This window comes from Ailuropoda melanoleuca, chromosome 14, assembly GCF_002007445.2.
Source record: "Ailuropoda melanoleuca isolate Jingjing chromosome 14, ASM200744v2, whole genome shotgun sequence".
NCBI classification, from domain to species: domain Eukaryota; kingdom Metazoa; phylum Chordata; class Mammalia; order Carnivora; family Ursidae; genus Ailuropoda; species Ailuropoda melanoleuca.
In genome coordinates this window covers 23,461,777-23,471,125 of record NC_048231.1, presented here as the reverse complement: position 1 = coordinate 23,471,125, position 9,349 = coordinate 23,461,777, and the positions used below count along the sequence as shown (strand labels likewise).

The window sequence follows — 9,349 nt, the reverse complement described above, 5'->3', positions numbered from 1 at the left end:
TTCCTGCCTGTGTTCTCTCTCTCTCTTTCTCGCTTTGTCTCTCTCTCAAATAAATAAATAAATAATCTTTAAAAAATAATCAATTGGGCTCTTTTTCTCTAGCTATTCCTTTTCATTTTCTTTCCTTTTCCTTATCTTTTTTTCTTGAACAATTCCCATCCATAGCCATGAGGTCTGGTCAGGCAAGGAAGACTTGGAGGAGTATAGTGGCACTATGATGGCCCAACGTGAACAGAAAACCCAATGAGGGTGAGAATAGTCTCCAGTTGGGAATGATGGCAGCCTAGAACATAGTGTTAGATTGCAGGCATCTTCATCAGAGGGCACCCTGATAAGGGTAGTAATAGTAAGAACCTGAGCAGGGTGAGGAGAATGTCCACGTGGGTATAGGGGATAGCAGCAGCCGTGGCTTGACCCACAGTGTTAAACTTTAAGTGGAGTAAAGAGTATGTACTCACAGAGGGGTGTTCTGAGAGAATCTTGGTGCCCAACTGGGCGAGAAAAGTGTCCCCACAGAAGGGTTATCTAGCATGAGGGAAACTAAGACTAGTTGATCTTGTGGTGTTGGATTGGAATTAGAGGTATAAGTGTGAACACCTAATTTTGATATGCATAGGGAGATACAGAAATAAATATTGGCATAAAGCTACATCTCTCTTTTTCTCTCTACTTATTTACATCTATATATCTATTGACAGAGGGAAAAAAAGAGGAGAAACAGGGACACACAGGTGTAGGCACACGAGCAACACACACATATTTCATATATTTCATACATATATTCTCTACCTCTGACCACTGAGAAAGACTGTCAGCCATGATACCCCAAAGACAGTGAGCTCACCTAACACCAAGACTTTGATTTTAAATATAACTGTTACCCACAAGGGTCTAGGACTCCTCAGAAAAATGGATTCCATGGCTGAGACACAGAAAATACAAATTAGTCTTAAACATCTTGTTGGAATGTAAGGAAGTACTTGATAAAAGGTAGCCAGTACCAAAAAGCCAAAGAAGAGAGCTTGAAGGGCTCCTACTGGTTCACTTTGAACAATTTAAGTACCAAAATAAAGACAGTAACAGATTATAACCCACTGAATAAATGGGAATCCATGAACACACACTGATATAGATGGATGGATGGATAGATGAATGGACGGATAGATAGACAGACATACTTAGATTCACAGATGGAGACATAGATACATAGGTGATAGATGGAAATTTTGGTGAGAGCTAGGATATTTACATAGTCCCAAATTATCTGTCAATAATTGCTTATTAATTACGAAGAGAAAATGAGTATTTTTTCAATGAAGATGACTGGCAGATGATTCTTTAATCAAGTGAAGAAGGTAACATTATAAAGAACAGAACAAATCAATATTGTTTGCCATGATTAGATGCCATGGGAAAAACAAAGAACGACTTCAGAGATAATCCTGTTAAAGATCATAACTTAAACCAGCTCCTGTTGAAATAACAGGCCAAATTAAGGGATATTCACCAAAGTCACTGGCCTGTCATCTTCAAAACTATCCAGGTCAGGAAAGCAAAGTAGCTTGAGATGCAGTTTCTGATTAAGGCAGATTAAAGGACTTGACAATAAGCTCAACATATGACCAAACTAGATCCTTTTGCTGTGAAGGATAAAAAAAGAAAAAAAAAATATATATATATACACATATATATGTGTGTATATATATATATACACATATATATATGTGTATATATATATATACAATCAATAAATCCCTCTATCTAATATAAAATAGAAAATATAAATGTATAAAGCTGTGTGTATGTGTATATATATATATACACACATATGTGTATATATATATATACACACACACTATATATATATACACACACACACAGCTTTATACATTTATATTTTCTATTTTATATTAGAAAGAGGGATTTATTGATTTTAAGGAATTTGCAGATAATTTGGGGGTTCTGCACTCTGAAATATATAGAAAAGCCTGGCAGGCTGGCAACTCAAGCAGGGTTTCTATGAAATGTTCTTAGGGTTCTGAGGCCAGATTCCCTCTTCTTCTGGAAAACTCCTATTTTGCCCTTAAGGCCTTTCAGTTGATCGAACGAGGTCCATCCACATTACTCAAACTAATGTCCGTAACTTAAAGTCAACTGGGAGTAAATATTAATCACATACACAAAGCACCTTCATAGCAATATCTAGGCTGATGTTCGACCCAACAACTGAGCACCACAGATTAGCCAAGATGACATGTGAAATTAACCATCCCATGCACTGATCCTGATTTCCTGATTTTGATAGAAATGCTCTGGTTTTTGGAGGACAATGTCTTTTTTTGCTTGGAAATACACACCCAAATATTTGAGAGTGGTGGGTATTATGTCAGCATCTTACTCACACCTGGTTCAGGAAGAAGTACATGTTCTGTAGGTTTGATATTGTTTCAAAATTTAAAAATAAGATAAATAGAACAGTCAATCAATATGTGTATGTGGGTGTTCAATTACAAGTATAATTTGCACACTGAGCAATATTATATAGTTTTTCAAGGTAATTCTCAGAGGGTCAGTTTATGGGCAGACCCACTCTGAGAAACAAGGTTATAAGGTCTATGAAGTGTTGGGATCCATATAGTCAGGATAGTTAGGTCTGCTATTTAATATAATGATAACCAAAGGATTATCAAGAAAAATCAAACATACTAAGCATGAGCATTCTCTAAAGTTGGTACTTCATAGGTTGTCTGTTCATACTCAGGATAAATGTTTCCCAGTTACTTTAGTCGCCAACAAATTCAGTTCTATGGTTAGTATGTCATGTTTAGGGCCATAAAACAATTCTGAACCCCACTCAGAATTAACACTCCATCTCACGGCTCCTCCCTTCTCAGGCATCTCCCTCCACAGCTCAGGCCTGATATAGGTAGGGAGTCCTGCAGCAGAAAAGGTGGGCATGCCTTTGTTTTTCACTTGGGTACCTCACCTCATCACATGCACACTTCACTCCTAATCTCTACCCCTCCTTGGCAGGACATGGAGAGAGGAAAACAGGCTAGGTAGGGTTCAAAGCTGACCTTTTTTTGTGGGGTGCTTTTTGGTTTCCACAGAAGTCCTCCCATGTCAGGGGAGCTCTTTTCATAAGGGACACACACTCTTACTGGCTGCTTAGGGCTTCCCACGGTGATCTTGGTTCTCAGCCTTGCTTTCATGGGGTCCTACGTTGTACCCCCAGGCAGCTCTCTCTGACAAAAGCACTTAAAGGAGGCTCTAGAATGAGTCACTTGCTCTTACACCCCCCATTTCTCTGTCTCTCTCTGTTTCATTTTGTCTCTTTCTCAATCTTCTGTCTTGCCCTGTGTCTGTCTCTCTTTCTCTCTGTCTCTCAGTCTCTCTCACCCTTCTTTCTATTCCACAGGAAACTTTCATTGTGACTCATAATTGAAGCAAATATTATCTATTCTGCAGAATGGAGCTGCAGTTAGCTTTTCACGTGATTGCTCAGCTGTGACTCAGGCATCAGTTCAGTGGGTCCCCAAATTCCAGAGACAAACTAACCTCTGCAAGTAGTCCCTTAGATTTGAGGTGAGGAAGGTAAGCATCTCTTTCCTCTCTCCGTGGAAGATGGTAAAGAAAATGCCAGGACACTCCAACAACTTCTTTTAAGGATATTCTCTCACCAGTTTCAATGTTCCCGACCATTTTACTTGGATTCTTTTAAATCGTTGAGTAGGTGAGAGGTCAAGTATTTAAAAAGGAGTTTTAAGCTACCCTGTTAGTGGCAGTAAGAACTGCTATTTGCAAAACATTCTGTTCTCCTACTCTTTCACTTGGTTCCCTCTCTCCATACCTTTCCACACGCATGGTAGTGTTGTCCCTCTAGTTCCTCTGTTGGTTAGAAGGACTGTGTAACTAACTCTGGCCAATAAATTGTAAGTAGAAGTGACAATCATTCCATGTAGGCACATAAAACACAGATGCAAAATCTACCAGGGCTTCTTTCTCTCTGACATGACAACTGACAGTGTTCTGGATAAAGGCCTGGCCCCCAGCCTGGGTCTCAGAGTAGAGCCGCTGACAGAGAAGACCCAATCAACATTTGATACCCTATAGCTTGAGCAAGAAACATTCTTCTGTGGTTGAGCCACTGGGAGGAGGGTCACTCTTTATGGTAGCATAACCTAATCAAACCTGATTGATTTAGAATTTTTGCAAGGGGCCCCTCTTCGTAATGTGAGGGCACTTGCACTAATTTCTTTTTTTCTTCTCCTACAGTTGAGGCCTTTGCTGAAACTGAGGCAAAGAGTCCCATTGGAGTTTCTGCAGATACTCATCATTGTGGTTGACAACACAGCCCTACCTGGAGGTATAGTGCCTGGCTCCCAACCCTGAGCACACCACCATTTACTGTCTCTGTGTCCTTAGGCAAGTTGCTTGAACACTCTGTTCTCACCTGCAAAAGATGGGTGAATGTTCCTATCTCATAGGTTGATATGAGGACAATTCTAGTTAATATTTTTAACGAGCTTGGATTAGTGCCTGCCACATAGCAAATTCTACATGTGTTCTTATTAATAAATGGGATAGTCCACTGAACTCCATGTCTCTTCGTTACTGCCCAGGTATGATGAAATATCTCATCCTGATGCTCTTCTTTGCTCTGGTCACTGCTTTGCTGAGGTGCTACTGTTTGTCCCTGTCTGTCTGTCCGTGCTGAAGGACCACATCCTTGAGTCAGAACATTCACCACTACTTGCAGAACGTTCTTCATTTCTTTATGCAACAGTTGCTCACATTTCCAACATCAAATACTTCTCAGTTCTCATCAAATCAATTTCTATAATTCTGGCCATTCCGATTTCTATTTAGACAGATCTGCATGATGCAGGAGTTTAGGGAGCTTTCTTGCAATATGCTCTGAAAAATACCAGAGGCAGCTACTTTACGATGAGAATTGAACACACTTTTAAATTTGTGTTACTGTATCTATGATCCACTCTAGCTTTGACCACAGGAGAGGATAAATTGCTCTAGAATTTGGAGGGTGGAGGTGGTGTTAAAGCAGCTTTCTCAATTATTATAGCAGTCTGAATATAAGTTTTCTTATTTTAATTTATTGAAATTATTGCTGTTATTGAAAGATTGACTCTCTGTGCATTGCTATCAAACATAAGCTCTTGTTGCATCTAACTAGTGTCGTTCCCATCTAACCATTTGATGGCTAATCACGTGTAGGTGAGGTAGGTGTGGCTCTAGGATTCTGAGATTTATTAAATGTCATGAGAGCTGGCAGGAAATGAACTAGTAAAAAAATGGCCAGTCTCTTCTTGAGTATGGCGCTTCTGCTTTGGATACAGTATGCTACTTGCTGTTCTTCATTCATTTCACAATTCCATTTGTATTACAATGACTCTCAGAGTCTCATACTTAGAATATATTAGAATTGACAAAAGCTATAGGTAGTTTTACAGTATTTTAAGACAAATAATTTTTCCATGAATAGTTAAAAATTCTCTTTCTCCACTTTTTATGTAGGAACTTATAGAAATGTTTCTATGAAATCTAAGATAACCTTGGAATGAATCTACTGTTTTAGAGTATATATTCTCCTTGGACATTTATTAGGACTCTAACATTTTATTCTGCTGTAAATTTTAGTTGCTATCCTATTCTTTACAACGAATGTTTCAAGGTTTAATGTCAATTCCTAATTTGACTTAAAACTTGGCAAGTTTTTGAGTGCATGTGGTCTAATACGAGCTTCAACTGCCCTCATTAATCTCTCCTGCTTTTGTTGAATTCCTTTGGAAGCAGCAAAGACAGCATGAGATGTGTCAACATCAGTTGTGATCATTGTTTGTAGGAAGGAGATGTGATCAGATTCTTGCTAAAAGTAAGCTCTATACAGCGTTTAGGTAAGAAACAGCACAGAAAATCCATGTGTAGTAGGTAAATGTCAAAGAGGAATTAAAGTCATTGCTTTGTTTGTTTTCTGAATACAATAGTTTATTTTATCTAGTATTATCGTGCACAATACAATCAAAGAAAAGTTAAATGATAGAGCTGTGTTTTATGAAAATGTTTCAGCAGAGTTTTGACTTTTAAAATCAAAACTCAGGCTTCTAGAAGAGGTAAGATCCCTTGTCAGCTTTTGGTTATATGCCTGAAGTTCACAATAGGTCAGAATCATATAAATTGTACCTGGGATTTCCTTTAGAAATAATTTTACATTTTAACTATAACTAGAATAAAGACCTAGTGTTCCATATAGAAATTACCACTAATGTCATATTTATCTTACATAAAATCAAATTTTTATACTATATAGCAAATATTAATCTATTAAACAAGGACCAACAATGACCAACCACAAACCTTATTCTAAAGTGAGATTGCATAATAGTTTATGATATGAAATTCTTATGGTTATCCTTTCATAAATCTTGCCTTAATTTTAATACAGTAAATGAAAGGGATTTTCTACATAATCAGAGTTAAAGAATTTAGAACTCAATTTTTTGGGCGGTATATTTTGATAAATATCTTTGGGGGAAATTGGGCAGAATTAAGAGCATTCCAACCTTTATAAGAAATGGTCTGATGTGATTCCTTTTCTGAATTATTATAAATTTATCTTTAGAAACCAATGTCTACACTGGGTGTTATATGCAAGTAATGAACCATGGAACTTTACATCAAAAACTAGGGATGTACTGTATGGTGAATAACATAATATAATAAAAAATATTATATATAAAAAAAAGACACCAATGTCTATATTTCCAGGAGACCTTCAATTTCATCTGTCACCCTCTGCCATGCTCCTTGACTTCATTTCCTACTTGTCTCAATATTATACCTAAAATTTATGGAGATTTAGGTCCATGCAGATAATCTGATAAGTGACGGGTTGCTGACCCTCAGGCAACTATCATTATCATTCTTTTACCAGGGAGAACAATGATTTTTGAATAAGGAAGTTCCCTAAGTCTCAAAATTAACAGTGAACCTGATACTCAAGAACGGATACACCTGTTGCCCAAGTCTAGGCTTGCGCTGCTCTACAATTCTACCTGCTAAAGTTTCAGTCTTATTTTAATGCGTTATTTGCATAAAATCTGAGAACTAACTGTCCAAATAAAACAACTTGTACACCTTCACATACTTATAACTATATGTTATGTTTTCTAAATTTATGAAATTAATAACATCTGTTGTCTTTCACCAGTTTATTTTACACAGGCTTCCCTCCTAAAATGATTTGGTTCTCCTTACGTCTTACAAGACTGTATCATGTAAACCTCATAAACTAATTTCCTCTGTTACCCACAGGTTTTGGTGAAACCATTTGTCAGTTCCAGCCCAGTCACCCAGCTCTGCTGCAGACAGTTGAGGTCCAGGAACTTTGGGTCCAGGGCAAATCGATCACAGATAGAGAAGGCACAACCTCTCAGGCAAGTATAAGGGTAGCTTACTGTTACCTGGTAGCGGAATCTCAGAGGAGATGTCCTGCTAGTGAGACCCATTACCCCATTGTCTGAGTGAAGATTCTTTACACTCACCTATGAGGTGATTGTTATTTCTATCCCCCATTTGTTATGTGAAGATATTCAGGCTTAGAAAAGTCACGCAGCACGGTCACGTAGGTGGTACATGGCAGAGCTGAGAGTCTAGGGCAGTTATTTCTGAATCCGAATCAATTACAAAGAGCCCCATATGCCACAGAAGACATGTTAAAACAAGGAGCCATTCAAGATCCAGAGAACATGTGAGGAGGCCTGAGGCAGTAACCCTGCTCTCCCAGGGCAGACCACCAAACCTAGGAAGAGGGGATGGATAATCAAAAATAAACCTCCGCCCACATCTGAGAAATTGCATGCTTACATTGACTATGTGCATGGATCATATAGTGCTTATATTTACCTTAATGCAGAGACTCATTACAGCCCTCTTATGGTTAAATTGCAACAGACGACTGTAGGATAATAGCGATATTATTAATTATTCATGTGGAAAATGAAAAGGCTGAGTTGAATCCAATTATATATGGAAACAAATGATTTCGAAAAAGTGTGGAACTGTCTTTTTAAAACTTAAAATCCAAGCAGTGTTTGCCTTTGCCATTACATATATGAGTTTCTATTTGTTTATTTATAAAATAGCTATTCATGTGAAATCTACATCCTGTGGAGTGACTGCAGGTGCTTAATTGCTAGCCCGTAAGCAAACCATTACTGCAACTATAACTCTATTACAGTATGCAGAGAAAATGCTATGAGTAGAAATAGCTTTTAAGTAAAGTTTTACACCCTATTTTGGAACCAATTCCCCCTCCATTTTAAATTAATTTATTTCTTTTAATGATGTTTTTTTTTCTCAGAAGGCCAGGAGATATTGGAAAGTCCAGTTATTGTACTTTACTTATCATGCCCGGTTAAAAGTCAAAAGAAAGGAAACCTGCTTTGTGTCTCCCACTTTTCATATGCAGGAAACAATGAACTTATTAATACACAAGCATATTGTGAGCATGAATCAACCATATGTTAATTAATTATTCGGTGATGCTTGGGGTGGTAGTATAGTATTTTTTGAAATATCTATACCCTGTGCTCATTTCAGCAGCACATATACTAAAATCAGAATGATACAGAGAAGATTAGCATGGCCCCTGGGCAAGGATGACATGCAGATTCGTGAACTATCTATGTCCTTTTGGTGCTTAACTCTTCACATCCTTTTTCTGTTCAAAATAGTAAACTGCTATCATTTCCTTGGGTTCATTTGTAAAGTATTCGGGTTTCATTCTCTTTCTCTATTTTGGCACAGATAACAGAGGTCAACCACTTTCTGATAATCATCGGAAATAGATTATACGTGTGTGTGTGTTTATTTCTTATCTTGAGTCTTTAAATTGATGGCAGTAAAAATAAAGAGGGAGAAAAGAGGGAGAGGCACTAGGAGGAAGTATTTCAAATTGTCTGTGTTTTCATTTCCTAAGGAATAGACAGCCACAACTTCCCGCCAAAGGATTCATAAAATGTTTCTTTATTGTCTGCTTATCTATTTTTCTATGTATTTGTTTGTTTGTTGATTTTCCTTTTTGAGGCAAAGGGGATTGTGAACATTTTCAGGCTAAAAATAGTGTCCAACTACATCAAATTCAGGTTTTTCACTGTCCTTTCTTTCTACCAAAGATCTTTTCATGAGACATAGTGTGAAAAAATCTTACTCAAAGAGAAGTTTGATAATGTAATTTAGCTTTCATAAAGGATCTAATTAAGAAAAAAATCATGGACAACAAGAAATGAATGGCTAATGTATCTAAAGAGACAAGTATTTAGAGGGGAAT

General features: G+C 37.4%; 1 non-coding gene across 1 annotated transcript; it reads left to right on the top strand.

Moving 5' to 3' along the window:
• Positions 1-8,606: 8,606 nt before the first annotated feature.
• On the top strand, positions 8,607-8,713 carry LOC117796236. Its single transcript, XR_004620602.1, has one exon. It is a non-coding gene; the product is annotated as a U6 spliceosomal RNA (small nuclear RNA).
• Positions 8,714-9,349: the final 636 nt, after the last annotated feature.